The following is an 18,187-nucleotide window of genomic DNA, read 5'->3' as shown; positions in this document are numbered from 1 at the left end:
ATACCCTTGTATTGAATTCTTAAGAATATAATCACTTTACTGGGGTTGATTTTCATAACACACTCAGGATGTGATAGTGTTAAGTAGATTTTTATCTTTGCTTGATAAAGATGATCGATCAAGTTCTTGGGAGAGAATGTCACCATTTCATCTTAGTGGTGATTAGTAGGCCAATGATGCTGACCCTATTCAAGAGAAAATATAAAATAGCTTTAGTATGATAGAGTTACCATGTTATTTATGTCATTGAGGGAATTCTCTGTTTTTTAAAAAAATTCTGAAGTTCTCTTGTGCAGTAGGTTAAAGATCTTGCAGCAGTTTGGGTTGCTACTGTGGCATGAATTTGATCCCTGGCCCAGGAACTTCCACATGCTATAGGCATGGCCAAAAAAATTTTTTAGATACTGATAACAAATAACTTTTAAAAGAAGATGACGGAGCATATAATAGATAATATAGTATATGTTGCTATTAGAAAAGTACAAATGAATAAATTTTTTCTTTGACCATGCCTGCATGTGGAAGTTCCTAGGCCAGGGATCAAACCCATGCCACAGCAGTGACAATGCCTTTAACCCAGTGAGCCACTGGGGAACTCCCAAAGACATAGTTTTTAAAAATGACATGAGTATAATTGGGATTTGGAATTATGACTTCATGAGTCTCATCTGTCTTTGTAAAAATATATTTTTTTGAAATGTATAGCATTGCTACAAAAAGAAAGTAAAGTGTTGTTTTTTAAAAGAAAATCAGGTTTTGGAGTTCCCGATGTGGCTCAATGGTTAGCGAATCCAACTAGGAACCATGAGGTTGCAGGTTCGATCCCTGGCCTTGCTCAGTGGGTTAAGGATCCAGCATTGCCGTGAGCTGTGGTGTAGGTCGCAGACGCAGCTCGGATCCCGCGTTGCTGTGGCTCTGGCGTGGGCCAGTGGCTACAGCTCTGATTCGACCCCTAGCCTGGGAACCTCCGTATGCCGCGGGAGCGGCCCTAGAAAAGGCAAAAAGACAAAAATAAATAAATAAATAAATAAGTAAAAGAAAATCAGGTTTTAAAGTTGAGTTAAAACCTTTTTGATTCAAGAGATTTATGTCTTCTAAAGAGTGAAAAATACAAGCTCTATTTTTGCTCATTTTTGGGGAAGTAAAAACAGAACAATTACTTGTGGATTTCTTTTGCAATTGCACAAACTTAGATTCACCATTCAGATGAGCTAGAGCTAAGTTTCTGACCTGATGAATCTCAGCTATTTGGAATCCTTGAGGTAACTGTAAGCTTTCAGGGATGGATTTGAACACATTTTGACCACCATTCTCCTGTGTTTTTCTCAGACACTTACTGCCCTCAGTCTAAAGTCCCCGTTATGTTTGAGGCACGTGTATATGCTGGTTGACCCCTTTCCTTCCCCTCTTTCCCTGACGTGATTACCGCCTTTCCACCACCCTGATGAGCTCAGCAATGACACAATAAAAATAAAAATAAGGAAACCAGGACATTCTGGCATGCATCATGTCACATCTGACGCAGCATGTTACCATCCCAGGGTTGTGAAATAGCTCTGCAGCCCATGCTATAAGTGAAATCTGAGAAAACTGTGAACGTCCTGATTCTTCCACAAAAGGTGGCTATTATAATGGTCGGACAGTAGTTCCCCAAACAAGAGAGGCAGGTGGCAAGAGACCTGGTAGAGGATGCCAGTGGCACTGTGCGTTTGACGGAGTTCTAAGACTCTGATGAGAGAATGTTTTGGAGGCGTTCCCATGATTGAGGAGGTTTTACTCTGCTGACTGAGCGTCATTTTTTCCGTGGTCTGGGTGGTGACTGGTAGGACCTTGGATAGAGGTCCAGGTTCTGCCCTAAGTGCTTTCCTTTGGGGCTGGTACCTTTGTGTGTGTGCGATGAGCTCCCTCTTTGGAGATGACGTCAAGTGGACACTACTTTGTCATAGGCACTGATTCTTGTGTTTTCAGTGAGGAGAGAAGGGCAAGTGTGAGCAAAGTCAGTGACAGAATGTTCTTTATATATTAAACAAGAATTACGCCCAGTGGTTCATCTGCTTGCATAACCGAGAGTTTAGAATTCATTAAAAAAAATTAGTCACTTATTTTGTGGTGAAATTTAGCATTTACAGACATATATATTAAACTGCATATCGTTGAACCAATAATTATAAAGCAGACACCTGTAACCATCCTCCGGGCCTGGAAATCAAAAATTGGCAGGACACCAGAGCCTTGCCCCTTTCTATTCCTGACTGCTCTCCCCTCCCCCAGGTAACCCCAAGTTCAGGGATCGTTGTTTCCTTTGTTAAATAATATAGTTTTACTACCTTCATATGTGTATTCCCTCAAAACAGTTTTTGAACCTTTTATGAACAAAATCTGTCTATTTTTTGCTGTGCTTCTGCTTCTTAACATTGTGTTTGTGAAATACATCCATGTTGTTACCCAAGCTTGTGACTTGTTCATTTTCATTTCTATACGTATTCCATCATGCGGTTGTACCACAGTTTATCTTTCCAAACCACTCATTTTTACCCTTGAGAAGTCAAGATGTCCTCACAGAATGTTTGCGCAGTTTCTCTCTTAGAGTTTTGCTGAGGAGAACTAATTTTCAGACACATCTCCTAGTCCAACCCAGGAGAGTTAGAGGCGGGAGAGAAGTGTCTCTACACTAAAAATTAGCTTGACGCTTTCCCACCTGCCGCTAGTAACTTGACAGCCAGATACCTCTGAGTGTCTTAAAATTTTTTTTTAAGTAATTGTAAGATTAGTAAATTTCTTTTCTATGTTGTTTTGACTTCTGGAGTCTTGGGTGAAGTTACTTCTATTGTTCCATATGTTGGGATTTCAGATATGAATACTTAATCTCTTTATAGAGTTCTTCTGCATTCTCAACATTGATAAACGTGAATGTTTGTTTTAAAATAGTTTTTAGTTATTTAAGACAAATCTAGAAGAGCCTGTTGGTTGGACGGCTAGAGTTATGGTGAACTATATATATTCTCTGTGTCCTGGTGTTTCAGGGCTTAGTGTAACTGTGTGATCTTCTGTGGCTTTCAGAGAAGAATGAGCCTGAAAAAGCCCATATGTGCTCTTTCTCTGGTTTAAGTATTCTTTATTTATTATATCTTGGTCAGTATATATGTGCTATGATTCAAGTGTTAATGTTTGCCCAGATATAAACTATCTGTGATGTATTTCATTTCCTCAGAAGAAGTATTTTAGGTCTGGTAAGAACTTAGAAATAAACAGTTCAAATAGATTTGCCCTTGATAGACAGCCTTTCGTACTTGTCTGTGGAGTACACATGACAGTTATTTAACACACACACACACACTCCTTTGTTTTGATCTTTTCACTGCTAGGTGTCTTCATTTTGTGATTAAGATTTTAAAAAGGATTTGCCTTCCCTTTAGTTCAGAATTCAGCTTTTCACGTCTTGATTGAGTTATCCTTTTCTTCTAGGATACATTCCCAGGGTGGCTTGATTCCCCTCCCTGAAACACTTAACTGTAACCCCAGCCAACTATCCCTTTGAATGCTTAAGAGGGTTGTTGACCTCAGCCTTCACTGCGGTATGCTTTATATGGTCTGTACTTTTCTGTGTCAAACCATAAATATTTGTCCCTAGCCTCCTCCCTCCCATGCTTGAGAGTTCCTCCAGTCATTTGCAGGCTGCCTAGTGAATTATTTCTCTTGGTGAGTTAGAATTTGAATTTTCCTTCATCTTAGTACATGCCTCCCTGTTCTTGCAACTAGATGGTAAGGTGAAATTAATCAGTATACTTTTCTTTTTGTTTTGTCTTTTTTAGGACCACACTCATGGCACATGGAGGTTCCCAGGCTAGGGGTCAAATCGGAGCTATAGCCGCTGGCCTGCACCACAGCCACAGCAACATGGGATCTGAGCCACATCTGTGACCTCCACCACAGCTCACGGCAATGCCAGATCCTTAACCCACTGAGCAAGGCCAGGGACTGAACTCATGTCCTTGTGAATACTAGTTGGACTCCTTTCCACTGAGCCACAACTGGAACTCCATCAGTATACTTTGCTTCACCCTAGATTCTTACTCTGACCCATCTTTATATCATGGGTCTTCTCTAACCTGAAGTAATAGATGCTGGCCAGAAGAAACGAGTTGTTCAGTACTCCGTGTGCACAAGGCCACACCCGTATTAATGAGCACACTGTGTACGTCAGCTCAAGAGATCAAGATCCACACTGATACTTGAGCCGTAAGTAAAGATCTCCAGGTCTACTAGACATAAAGTGAACATTTATGATCCTGAACTAATTTAAATACCTTCTGTTGTGTTAAGAGTTCTGGATTCCAGCCCTTGCTGAACTCTAAGCCTCGGGGTCCTCATGTGTAAAACAAGGGGTTGGACTAGAAGATATCTAGGGTCACTTCTATTAAGTTTAACGTGACAGTCTCGGTCTTGTTCTGAATTGCCACTTTAGGAGCAAAAATGCCCCCTTAAAACCAAAAGATGGAGGGAGGCAAAACAAAAAAACAAGTTTCCTTTGAGTTGAGATCATTACCTTAATTTTAAAAGTTAATTGGAATCCTATTTTTGCAGCTAAAATAAAACCAGTTGTCTGCCTACAGCTTTTCCAGCTAAAATGTAATACGAGGTGACAGTATTTCCTTTGATATCTTTGTAGTAGTTGCGTAAATTACTGAAATTATAGAGATGTGTGTGATGGCTTAAAGGTAGTTTATATTAGCCATCACCTCTTCTTTTCTTCTTTCTTTCTGTCTGTCTGTCTGTCTGTCTGTCTGTCTGTCTTCTTTTTTTAGGGCTACACCCATGTCATATGAAAGTTCCCCAGCTAGGGATCCATTTGGAGCTGCAGCTGCCATCCTATGCCACAGCCACAGCCACAGCCGTAGCAACTGTGTAATAGCTTATTAACTCCACATGAATAAAATAACATACCCAGGGATATACCGTTTTATCATTCATAGTGCCTTTTCCTATGCTGTCATATAAAATACATGACACTTAGAATAGTGGCAAAAAATGGAGTTCCCACTCTGGCACAGCAGGTTAAGGATCCAGTGTTGTCTCTGTGGCAGTGAGGGTTTGATCCTGGCCTGGGGCAGTGGGTTAAGGATCTGGTGTTGATGCAGCTGTGACAGAGATTGTAGCTGTGGCTTGGATTTGATCCCTGGTCTGGGAACTTTTGTATGCTATGAGTGTGGCAAAAAAAGAGAAAAAAAGTTCAGAAGATGTTGATAAATTATTAAATTCCTTGAGTGTACTTGGGCATTTTTTAATAGGTATCTTACTAAATTTTATAGAATGTTTTTAATGAATTTTAATCGATATGTAGATAGTTATACTGCTTAGGATTTTATCATTTTTATTTTACCATTTTATTTATTTTTCATAGCATTTTTACTACATTATTTCATTTAAAAATAATATCTATGGTGAGTTCCCGTTGTGGCGCAGTGGAAACAAATCTGGCTGGTATCCATGAAGACACAGGTTCAATCCCTGACCTTGCTCAGTGGGTTAAGGATCCAGCATTGCCGTGAGTTGTGGTTTAGGTCACAGATGTGGCTCGGACCTGGTGTGGCTCTGGCATAGGCTGGTGGCTGTAGCTCCGAATCAACTGCTAGCCTGGGGACCTCCATATGTCTCGGGTGCAGCCCTAAAAATCGACAAGAGCAACAACAAAATAATATCTATGGGTGATGCTGTCTTGCTAATTATGATTAATTAAAGGATTTTCTCCACTTCACTTCATCTTATTTTTAAACAAATCTCTCACCTGCCACCAGTATGATAAAAATACTTGAATTCCATCACTATTCACGAAGCCATTCTTTTGGGTACATAATTATCTTGTGAGGGAATTTTTCCAGAATGGAGATAGATGCATTGTACTCCTAACTTTTGTGTAAAGCAATTGAATTCATTTTATTCTGCTTTTGTTTTTAAGAAAATACATGAGGGTGGAACAGTACTCCAGGTCAGGAAGCATTATCAGTTTCCACTGATGTTTTATATGTGCTCTGTTTTTATATGAGACTCTAAAAGCTCAAACTCTGTGTGATGCTATAAAGACATGGAAAATGATTCTTTCTTAGGGTTGGAGGAAGTGATGACTAGTGTTTTTTTGCTGGTAGTATCTGATAATCCCCCTCCCTTTAGCTATTCTAGGCATGTTTAGTTGTCAGGCGTTGTCAGACTAAATTGCTAAAAATAACAAATAAGGGGGATGCTGTTCTAAGGCCAGCTCTTGCCACTGTCTGTAATCTGTTTAATTTAGTTCCTAAGGAGAAAGGGCAGAAGGAGCCCTGGTGCTTTTCTCATTGAATGGATGTTTTGTTTAAAGTGCTAACAAGTACATTGTTTGAGTTCTCTCTTTGCCCAAACCCCAGAGGGCTCACGTACCCACATGCACTTAGAGTGGAGAGCCGGAGCTGGGGGGCTCAAAGAGCATGCTCTGTTCAATGGTTGTTCTAGAGATTAACCAGGCGATTGTGGTCTTAAATGCTTTTGACAGTGGAAGTGTGTGTTAGCCTGGGAGAGAGAGAGAGAGAGACGGAGAAGATAGTGGTTAGAAATGGAGGAGTTGGGAGTTCCTGTTGTGGCTCAGCAGAAACAAATCCGACTGGTATCCATGAGGATGCAGGGTCGATCCCTGGCCTCGCTCAGTGGGTTAAGGATGATACGGCATTACCATGAGCTGTGGTGTAGGGCACAGATGCAGCTCAGATCCCATGTGGCTGTGGCTGTGGCGTAGGCCGGCAGCTGTAGCTCCGATTCGATCCCTAGCCTGGGAACTTCCATATGCTGCAGGTTTGGCCCTAAAAAAGAAAGAAAGAAATGAAGGAGTTATTGTGAGAACAAGGAAATCTCTTTAGTACTCTCCCCTAACCTAACTCAGCATTCCCAGTCAGGTTGTTTGATAAAATTAAGCACACATGGGATTCCAGTAGTTTTAACCCACATTACCAGCATAAACCTCTATATGGATTTGGGTCTTGACCTCTCTGTGCCTTAACGTCTTCCAAATAATAGCAATAACTTTGTGTAGAGAGAGCAGTCTAGTACTTGTGTGTAAAGCTGTGGAAGATCACTGAAGGAATGATTTCAGTGTCTTTCCTGTCCCTTGCTATGTATTTACCCGGCAGTGGAGTGTGTGAAAACTGGATCAAGTTTTCAGTTCTCTTTCTGGTGTTTGCACTCTGTGTTGACTCACCTGAGGGTTTATTGATTTTTATATTCTGAAATTGCTTATTGATTTTTATGTCTGAAGTCCTTTCTCCAAATCCTTTCCTTTGTGTAATTCTTCCCCTCCGTCTTTTTTTTTTGGTCTGAGCCTGACCACTTTAAGCAATAAAGAAAAAAATGGATTGCGGTTTTTTTTTTTTTTTTTTTTCCTTTTTGTCTTTTTAAGGCTGCACCCACAGCATATGGAAGTTCCCAGGCTAGGGGTTGAATTGGACCTGCAGCTGGCAGCCTACACCACAGCCACAGCAACTTGGGATCCAAGCTGCATCTGGAACCTGCACCACAGCTCACCGCCACGCTGGATCCTTAACCCATGGAGCGAGGCCAGGGATCAAACCTGAGTTCTCAAGGATCCTAGTCAGGTTCATTAACCACTGAGCTACAACAGGAACTCCCGGGAATGCTTATCACTTTCAGATATTTCTTAAGTCACCAAGCTGCCTTACTCCCTAATTTAATGAAATACATAATCATTTTAACTGAACTAAAGTTTCTCAAATGTTTAGAACACAGTCTTAGACATGCTCTGTGTTGTATGGATGATGAAGTCTAATGATTCTGATGGAATAACATATATGGCAGCGGTCTAAATCTTCACAAATAGTTCAAGACACATGTCATCTGTGGTTGAGCTTAATCAGCTCTAGAAATTTATTATGAAAAATATCACTTGGAGTTCCCCCTGTAGCACAGTGGGTTAAGAATCTGAACGCAGCAGCTCTGGTTATTGTGAAGGTGTAGTTTTGATCCTTGGCCCAGTGCAGTGGATTAAAGGATCTGATGTCACAGCTGTGGCTCAGATTTAATCCTTAGCTCAGGAACTTCCATATGCCACAGATGGAAAAAAAAAAAGAGGAGTTCCTCTCGTGGCACAGTGGAAATAAATCCAACTAGGAACCCTGAAGTTGTGGGTTTGATCCTTGGCCTTGCTCAGTGGGTTAAGGATCTGGCATTGCCCTGAGCTGTGTTGTAGGTTGAAGATGAGCCTTGGATCCTGCGTTGCTGTGTCTGTGGGTAGGCCAGCAGTTGTAGCTCCGATTCCACCTGTAGCCCGGGAACCTCCATATGCCATGGATGTGGCCCTAAAAGACAAAAAAAAAAAAAAAAAAAAAGAGAGAGAGGGAGGGAAGGAGGAAGGAAGGAGAAGAAAAAAGAAACAAAAGGAGTTCCTGTCGTGGCACAGGGAAACAATCCAACTAGAAACCATGAGGTTTCGGGTTTGATCCCTGGCCTTGCTCAGTGGGTTAAGGATCTGGTGTTGCTGTGAGCTGTGGTGTAGGTTGCAATCTCGGCTCAGATCTGGCCTGGTTGTGGCATAGGCTGGTAGCACCTGCTCTGATTAGACCCCTAACCTGGGAACCTCCATATGCCATGGGTGCGGCCCTGAAGAGACAAAAAAAAAAAAAAAAAACCCCAAAATAAAAACAGAAAAATATCACTTTCCACTCAGAGCCTAGACTTTCTTTAGGATTCAAATTCAAAGCCTTCATTGATGCAGACTCTGTGTCTCCCTTCTATCTCTAAAGAAGGCATGAGAAGCAAACAAAAGGTGGTCGAAGACATAGGAGCAAGAGGGAGTTTCTGGTCCTATAGTTGAAATCTTAAAATGGATCAGGTTTTGAACTGAATTATAAAAAACCAGTTGCCTTAATTTTTAAATGTGGATGCTCTCAAGATCAGAGGCTGCACTTTTCCACTTACAATTGATTTTTCCTTCCTTTGGGAGGACTAAACAATTCTAAGATTCATGACATAGGTTTTAGCCAATAGTAATTGTTAGACAGGCCACAAGAAATATATGCGTGTAAAAAAACAAAAGTATCATCAAGTGTTTGCTGGGTGTCTTGATTATATAGAGTACTTTGGGGCTGAGACTAACTATGGAGGCTTCTTGGTTTTTCAGTCTTATATAGTAAGGAATCTATAGTTTATTTGCTATGTCCATGCACTATTACAGGCAAAGAAGACATAATTAGCAAAGGCCCTTATGGTGTGGAGCTTATATTCCAGAGAATGGGAAGGGGAGGCAGATCATACACAAATAATACAATTGATAAATGCTAAAAAGAAAACAGAGTGAAGAGACAGATGGAGTTCCCTTTGTGGCTCAGCGGAAACAAATCCGACTAGGAACCATGAGGTGGCGGGTTCGATCCCTGGCCTTGCTCCGTGGGTTAACGATCTGGCGTTGCCGTGAGCTGTGGTGTAGGTCGCAGACGCGGCTCAGATCTGGCGTTGCTGTGGCTCTGGCATAGGCCGGCGGCAACAGCTCCGATTCAACCTCTAGACTGGGAACCTCCATGTGCCACAGGTGCGGCCCCCCAAAAAAAGAGAGATTCAGAGAATGGTGGGAGTGTGTAAGCTGTTTTATTTAATGTTGGCAGGGAAGGTTTCTCAGATAAAGTGATACTTGAGCAGAGGCCTGAAGGGAGGGAGGAAGCTGTGTGTACATCTAGGGGAACAGCTTCCAAGCAAAGGGAGCAGCAAGTATAAAAACCTGGGAATGAGAGTATAATTCACAAGTTGGGAGAACAGCAGGGAGGCCAGTTCAGCTGGAGCTGAGTGAGCAGAAATAGTAAGAGATGAAATCAGAGAGATGTCGGGGAATAGATTACATAGGGCCTGTAGGCTATATTAAGGATTTGGGGTTATGGTCTAAAATTGAGAGTTTGGGAGATTTTTGAATAGAAGAATGACATGGATCTGATTTAAGTTTTATTTTTATTTTATTTTTTTGTTATTTTAGGGCTGTACCCTAGGCATATGGAGGTTCCCAGGCTAGAAGCTGAATCGGAATAGCCTCTGGCCTATGCCACAGCCATAGCAATGCCGGATCCTAGCCTCTTCTGTGACCTACCCCTGGTTTGTGGCAACGCCAGATCCTTTGACCCACTGAGCAAGGCCAGGGATCAAACCTGCATCCTCATGGATACTAGTTGGGATCTTAACCCTCTGAGCCACAATGGGAACTGCTGATTTACATTTTTAAAGGACCATTCTGGTTGCTTTGTTGAGAATAGGTTTGGAGGGCAAGGGTAGAGGCAGGAAGACTTGTTAGGGGGCTACTGCATTATATCTGGGTGAGAAAGTGATGGTGGCTTGACCAAATGGTGACATTGGAAGCGGTCACAATCTGGATATATTCTAAGGTAGATCCAAGACAGGTGCTGTGAAGGGGCCGTGGCTGGGGGCTGTGCAGGCCCTTGGTTTCGTGTTGGCTTTCCGTGGCTTTCCCTTACTAGCACGGACCCCAGAGCTGGCAGGCCTGGGGTGCTGAGGGAAGCAGGTTAAGCTCCTCTGGGGTGGGGTGGCAGAACGTAGAGACTGACACCAGGTTCATCTCAGAGCCGAGCGTGTTGTCTGTGCAACTACGGTGCAGGGAGGGGTTGAACATAGTGCATTTAAAGCGCAGGAGATGAGAAACCTTGCTGTCTATCTGTGGTATCTTGAGTAAAATTTGAGGAAGGAGAGTACCTACATGGGTGAAAGCAGACATGCCTACTGAACTAGTTTTGAAGGTTAAAGTTCCCTAAGAGGATTTTATAATAATGAGTACTTTTACTCTTCTTCTGTACGCACTCACACATACGCAGATACAAACGTGCATGTTCCTATCCTCTTTCGGTATGTATTCAGAAAAGCTTCAACCTTTGGAATATATATATATATTTTTTAGTTCATCTTAAAGACTCTTAGCAAGTAATTAGTACTGCTTTTCTTTGCTTTGATATGCTTAGCATAACGCCTTGATATAGGTAAGAATATGAGCTCTGGAATCAAATGAATATAAATTTGAACCCAGACGCCGCCACTTGCTACCCACCTTTGGTAAATTACTTAGTGTTTCTAAGCCTACATATACTCTTTGTGAAACAGCCAGAACAACAGGGTTGATGGATAGGGACAATAAATAGCCACTTTATTTCCTGCTAAGTATGGAATCAACTGAAAGGCAGGCAGATCAATATACAAATTTTACATGTATTTTATCTTTATTACTGATAAAGATTTGGTTGAAGGCTGTGTCTTTTTTTTTTTTTTTTTGTCTTTTGTCTTTTTTGTTGTTGTTGTTGCTATTTCTTGGGCCGCTCCCGCGGCATATGGAGGTTCCCAGGCTAGGGGTTGAATTGGAGCTGTAGCCACCGGCCTACGCCAGAGCCACAGCAACGCGGGATCCGAGCCGCATCTGCAACCTACACCACAGCTCACGGCAACGCCGGATCGTTAACCCACTGAGCAAGGGCAGGGATCGAACCCGCAACCTCATGGTTCCTAGTGGGATTCGTTAACCACTGCGCCACGACGGGAACTCCGAAGGCTGTGTCTTAATGTGCAGCAGTGATAATGCTTTCTAATAGTGATCCAGAAGTAAGTACACAAGTTAGATAAATTTACCCAGCAAATCTCTGGAAGTGTGGGACAAGCACAGGTTTCTCTCTGCAGAGGCAGCCAGAGCATATCTGTAAAACTTATGGAAAAAATGTATGCCTTCTGCAAGCAGGCAGATCCTGGCAGAGCCGCAGTTTCTTTTTCCAAACACACCAATCAGAAAAGTCACTGGTTTTCCTTGGAGTAGATTGAGGAGGCCCGGACTATAGCTGATGAAGCCTGGAGGGGCGCGTTCTTTATTACAGAACGTACATACCTTAATCACTTGTATTGTGACTAGCACATGGTAAATACTTGCTAAATGCAGGGTTTTGTTATTTGCATACAATGGATGCTCAATAGCTATTTACTGATTGAGCATATTGCCACCACATGCTTATAAAGGTTTTTTTTTTTTCCTTTAAATTGGGAAAAAAATGAAAGATACACAAATCTACAGAGCTAATTTAGTAAACACTTTTGTGGAGTTCCCTGATGGCGAGCATGGTGGGTTAAGGATCCAGTGTTATCACTGCTATGGCTTAGGTTGCTACTGTGGCACTGGTTCGATCCCTGGCCTGGGAACTTTGCATGCCACGAGCTCAGCCATAAAAAAACAAAAACAAAAAGGAAAAACCTTTGCACTAGAATTAACCAGTGTTGGCATGTTGTAACTTTTTTTTTTTTTTTTTTTTTTTAACAAAAATAACACCATGCTACTGAAATTAATGTATCCTTTATAACTTCCCTCCTGGCTCCACCTCCGTCTCATTCCCATTCACTAGAAGCAACTACTATCAGGCCTTAGGCTTGTCTTTCCATTCCATATTTCATAACATCTTATATTCAACGTGTGACATCATATTGTTCATGTCTTTCAATAACTTTCTTTTTTTAAGCTCTACCCACGCTAGTAAATATATGTAGTTTACTCAGTTTAACTGCTGTAGGATAAGCTTACTTATCCTGTAAGAATAGCTAACTTTCTATATTTATTCAAAGGACCCTTTTTTTTTTTTCCTTTTCCATTTTGATTTATTGCAGGATATTGAATATAGTTCCCTGTACTATACAGTAAGACCTTGTTCTTTATTTAATATATAGTAGTTTCTATCTACTAATCCCAAACTCCTAATTTATCCCTCCCCCTGCTTCCCCTTTGGTAACCATAAGGTTGTTTTCTGCATCTGTGAGTCTTGTTTATGTCTTATAAATAAGTTCATTTGTGTCATATTTTAGATCCCACATGTCAGTGATGTCACATAGTATTTGTCTTTCTCTTTCTGACTTACTTCACTTAGTATGATAATCTCTGGTTGCATCCATGTTGCTCTGAATGGCATTATTTCATTCTTTTTTTATAGCTGAGTAGTACTTCTTTTTGTGTATGTACCACATCTTCTTAACTCTTTCATCTGTCGATGGACGTTGAGGTGTTTCCTTGTCATGGCTGTTGTGAATAGTGCTGCTATGAACATAGGGGCTCATGGACCTTCTGGGTTATAGTTTTGTCTGGATATATGCCCAGGCATGAAATTGCTGGATGATATGCTAGTTCTATATTTAGCTTTCTTTTTTTTTCCTCAGTGAAAATTATTTTTTATATTTAGTTTTCTGAGGAACCTCCATATTGTTTTCCATAGTGGTTGTACCAATTTACATTCCCACCAACAGTGTAAGAGGGTTCCCTTTTCTCTGCACCCCCTCCAGCATTTGTTATTTGTAGACTTACTAATGATGGCCATTCTGACCAGTGTGAGGAGGTACCTCATTTGCATTTCTCTAATAATTAATGGTGTCAAGCATTTTTTCACGTGCCTACTGGCCATTTGTATATCTTCTTTGGTGAAATATCTATTTAGGTCTTCTGCCCATTTTTAAAATGGGTTTTTTTTTTGTTATGAGTCATATGAGCTGTTTTTTGTTTGTTTGTCTTCTCTAGGGCTGCACCCGTGGCATGTGGAGGTTCCCAGGCCAGGGGTCTAATCGGAGCTGTAGCCGCCAGCCTATGCCAGAGCCACAGCAACTCAGGATCCGAGCCGTGTCTGTAGCCTACACCACAGCTCACGGCAATGCCGGATCCGTAACCCACTGAGTGAGGCCAGGGATCGAATCGCGCAACCTCATGGTTCCTAGTCGGATTCGTTAACCTCTGAGCCACGGCGGGAGCTCCATGAGCTGTTTGTATATTTTGGAAATTAAGCCCTTGCTGGTTGCATCATTTGCAGATATTTTTCCGTAGGTTGTCTTTGCACTTTGTTTTTGGTTTCCTTTGCTGTGATTAGGTCCCATGTATTTATTTTTGCTTTTATTTCTATTGCTTTGGTAGACTGACCTAAGGAAACAGTGGCATGATTTATGTCAGAGAATATTTTGCCTTTGTTCTCTTCTAGGACCTTTATGGTGTAATGTCTTAGATTTAAGTCTTGAAGCCAGTTTGAATTTATTTTTGAGTGTGCTGTGAGGGAGTGTTCTAACTTCCTTGATTTATATGTAGCTGTCCAGCTTTCCCAACACCACTTTCTCAAGAGGCTGTCTTTTCCCCATTGTCTATTTTTGCCTCCTGTGGTTGAAGATTACTTGCCCATAGGTGTGTGGGTTTATTTTGGGGCTGTCTGTTCTGTTCCGTTGATCGTTATGTCTGTTTTTGTGCCCGTACCACACTGTTTTGGTTACTCTGGCTTTGTGGTATCATCTGAAGTCTTGTAGGGTTATGCCTCCAGCTTTGTTCTTTATCTTCAGGATTGCTTTGGCAATTCTGTGTCTCTTGTGGTTTCATACAAATTTTAGGAGTATTTGTTCTAGTTCTAGGAAAAATGTTACGGGTGATTTGAGAGGGATCACATTAAGTCTGTAGATTGCTTTGGGTAGTATGGCCATTTTACCAGTATTTTTCCAGTCTAAGACATGGGATATCTTTCCATTTCTAAAGAACCCATTGTTAATAGCTTCAGTATATACCTTGTAAGTGCGGCCAGAGGGCCTGATGACTCCTTCCACGTGTAGCATAAATAGAGACATTGGTGGGTCTAGTCAGTGGGCTCAAGGATATGCAAGTGCCAGCAAATTAGTGATACTTGCTTATCTTACTTCCTAATAGCCATGGATTCTGTGGTGAAGCCATCTCATAAACTTTGTGACTTCTGCTTATATTTTAGAAATGGAGATCCCATGTTGTTCACAGAGCCAGAACCAGAATCAGTCAGAAGGAGAAGGGAGATCAGAGTGGGAACCCAAGAGTCCAGATTGCAGTCACTGTGTCATTGACCTGTACTCTGAAAGAAACGGGGAGTCTTATGCCATGGGGATACTCCCAGTAACTAATCCTTCTCGTATAAGTGGTCCTTTTCTTATAAAATGATACCCCCCCAAACACCAGTTCTTTGATTAAGGAGATTTGAAGTGACTTCTGAGTGGCCTAGCATCTGGAAATGGAAGAAAAGGCAGAAGGAAAACCACCCCTTGAATCATGTTTGCAAAGAGAAGTATGCCAAATGTTCTTTTATTACTCCAGTGTCATTAAAATTTAATTGGTGTTATGTCAGCTACTTAGATCAGAGCTAATAGCATATTAAACTACATTCTGTTTGTACCAGTTCCATGGTAACTTGGGTGGGTGTGGAGTTGGACAAGTGGCAGCTGTGACGTCTGGTCTATAGAGTGATTTCATTATGATATGAGCCCCTGTGTCACCCTGGATCACTAAGTGTCACTATGTGATGTGATCTGACTTCTCAGTGCCCCTCAGAATACTCAGAGCCATGAGCAAAGACCCTGAGTTGCTTGTCTGACCCAGAGGTTTAGCTTAGAGAATAGCGAATTCCTGGTGATACAGACAGGTAAAACTATGAGTTTTCTTTTTCTTGGTGAAAAGAAAGTCAGGACTTTTTGGAAGTTTTATAAGTAGTTCTTTGATATTAGAATGTGTTTGTAGTTTTCAGTTTGCCCTCTGATGACCTCTATAAATCAGCAGAGGAGGTGCCCATGAGTCACGCATATGGGCTTTTAGTGGCTTTGAGCTCTTACTTGTTTTCACTGTCTCCAGGTCCTTTTATGAGTTTCCGGTTGTCATATCTCTATTTTTTTAGTTGTATAAATATGTTACTCGATTGGAAAGTAGTAGTGATCACATAGAAGTTTCCTTGCCCTTGTTTGTCCATTGGCTCTCCCAGAATACCTTTTTTTTTGCTTTTTGCTTTTTAGGGCCACACCTGTGGCATATGGGAGTTCCCAGGCTAGGGGTCGAATTGGAGCTACCGTTGCTGGCCTGCGTCACAGCCACAGCAACTCAGAATCTGAGCCACATCTGCGACCTACACCACAGCTCATGGCAACGCTGGATTCCTAACCCACTGAGCAAGGCCAGGGATTGAACTCGTATCTTCATGGATACTGGTTGGGTTCACTGCTCATTTCCCATTCCCTAGCACCTGGCAAACATTAATCTGTTTTTGTGTCTCAATAGATTTGCCTGTTCTGGATATTCATATAAATGGATAATGTAGTATGTGGCTTTTGTGTCTGACTTCTTTCACTTAGCTTAGTGTTTTTAAGGTTCATATATGCTGTAGCATATATCAGTAATTCATTCCTTTTTATGGCTGAATAATATTCCATTATATGGGTATACCACATTTGTTTATCTGCTCATCAGTTGATGGGAGTTTGGGTTATTTCTACTTTTGGGCTATTATGAGTATTGCTGTCAACATTCACAGGTTTTTGTTAGAACACCTATTTTCATTTCTCTTGGTTGGTATATACGTTGGAGTTTGGAATTGCTGGGTCATATGGTAATTTTAGTAACTGCCGAACTTTTCCATAGCAGCTGCATCATTTTACATTTCTGACCATCAGTATATGAGGGTTCTGATGTCTCCATGTCTTTGCTAACACTTATTTCCCATTTTTGATTATAGCCTCCTTAGTGGGTACGAAGTAGAATTTCATTGTGGTTTTTATTTGCATTTCCCCAGTGAACAGTGATGTTGAACACCTTTTCATATGTTTATTGGCCTTTAATATATCTTTTTTGGAGAAATGTTTATTTGAGGATCCTTTGTTCATTTTTATTTTTTATTTGCGTGTGTGTGTGTGTGTGTTGGGTTTTCTGTTCCTGGACCATGTGGAAATTCCTGGGCCAGGGATTGAACCTGTGCTACAGCTGCAGAAACCCTGAATCCTTGGAGTTCCTGTCGTAGCTCAGTGGTAACGAATCTGACTAGGAACCATGAGGTTGCGGGTTCGACCCCTGGCCTTGCTCAGTGGGTTAAGGATCCGGCATTGCTGTGAGCTTTGGTGTGGGTTGCAGACACGGCTCGAATCCTGTGTTGCTGTGGCGTAGGCCTGTGGCTATAGCTCCCATTAGACCACTAGCTTGGGAACCTCCATATGCCGTGGGAGCGGCCCTAGAAAAGGCAAAAAGACAGGAACCCCCCCCCCCAAAAAAGAATCCTTAACCCCCTTAATTTTTATTTTTTGTCTTTTTAGGGCCGCACACGCAGCCTATGGAGGTTCCCGCGCTAGGGGTTGAATCAGAGCTACGGCTGTTGGCCTACACCAGAGACACAGCAAAGCCAGATTGGAGCTGCGTCTGCTACCTGCACCACAGATCACGGCAACGCCGGATCCTTAACCCCCTGACAGAGGCCAGGGATCGAACCTGCATCCTCATGAATCCTAGTCACATTCGTTTTCACTGAGCCATGACAGGAACTCCCTTTGCTCATTTTTAAATTGGATTGTATATCTTTTTGCTATTGAATTGTAAGAAGATAGAAATTCTTGACTTGTTTGGAGCATAGTAGGAGTGGCCTGACTTTAGGCTTTTGCCACACATTCTTGCATGTTGGTCTTGCCGCCACAGGTGAGTCAGTTACACCTCCACTTCCAAGAATGTAAGGTGTCGCCCTTACTTCCTCTCTCAGGAGGCACACCCTCATTCACCTGCCCCTTTACCGTGCCTACAGGCCACACTCCATAGTAAGCGCTGCTGATTCGATCTTCTTGCTCTTCTTGTAAGGATAGGGCAAACTGAAGCAAACTGATACTGTAAAGCTTGGAGGACTTGTAGAGTTTTAATAGTACTTATTTATTTATTTATTTATTTTTGTCTTTTCCAGGGCTGCACCCGCGGCATGTGGAGGTTCCCAGGCTAGGGGTCTAATCGGAGCTGTAGCTGCTGGGTTACACCAGAGCCATAGCAACGCAGGATCCGAGCAGCGACTGCAACCTACACCACAGCTCACGGCAACGCCGGATCCTTAACCCACTGAGCGAGGCCAGGGGTGGAACTAGCAACCTCATGGTTCCTAGTCGGATTCGTTAACCACTGAGTTACAATGAGAACTCCTACTAGTACTTATTGATAAATACTTGGCTTTCTGATCCTGGAGAAACACAGGAAAAATAATGTGTATTAGGAACTATCTTGCTTTTCTAAAATTTGTTTTCATGAGATTTCTTTAGTATGTATTGTATACATTTATTTGTCATATATAATGGAACTTAGAAAAGTGTCCTGGGTGGACTCTAATTTTGGGGAGTTTTTTGGGTTTGTATTAGA

At 41.8% G+C, this 18,187-nt stretch overlaps 1 protein-coding gene and 2 long non-coding RNA genes across 4 annotated transcripts in view; 2 read left to right on the top strand and 1 right to left on the bottom strand.

Annotated features, from left to right (window-relative positions):
• PFDN1 (prefoldin subunit 1) overlaps positions 1-18,187 on the top strand; it is a 66,296-nt gene that overhangs the window by 35,364 nt on the left and 12,745 nt on the right. The window lies entirely within an intron of this gene.
• Positions 42-8,366, bottom strand: LOC146405783 (uncharacterized). The gene is made up of 3 exons (XR_014838886.1): positions 7,493-8,366; positions 5,643-6,746; positions 42-3,819 (listed from the first exon to the last, which is right to left on the bottom strand). It is a non-coding gene; the product is annotated as an uncharacterized LOC146405783 (long non-coding RNA).
• LOC146405784 (uncharacterized) lies at positions 3,843-7,904 on the top strand. The gene is made up of 2 exons (XR_014838884.1): positions 3,843-6,653; positions 7,583-7,904. It is a non-coding gene; the product is annotated as an uncharacterized LOC146405784 (long non-coding RNA).

The sequence above is a fragment of the Sus scrofa genome, chromosome 2 (genome assembly GCF_054392235.1).
Source record: "Sus scrofa isolate SSC_HxYL_T2T_F1_AM1 chromosome 2, Sscrofa_HxYL_maternal_Yorkshire_Landrace_v2.0, whole genome shotgun sequence".
NCBI lineage: Eukaryota > Metazoa > Chordata > Mammalia > Artiodactyla > Suidae > Sus > Sus scrofa.
This window is presented reverse-complemented; position numbering and strand designations above follow the sequence as displayed.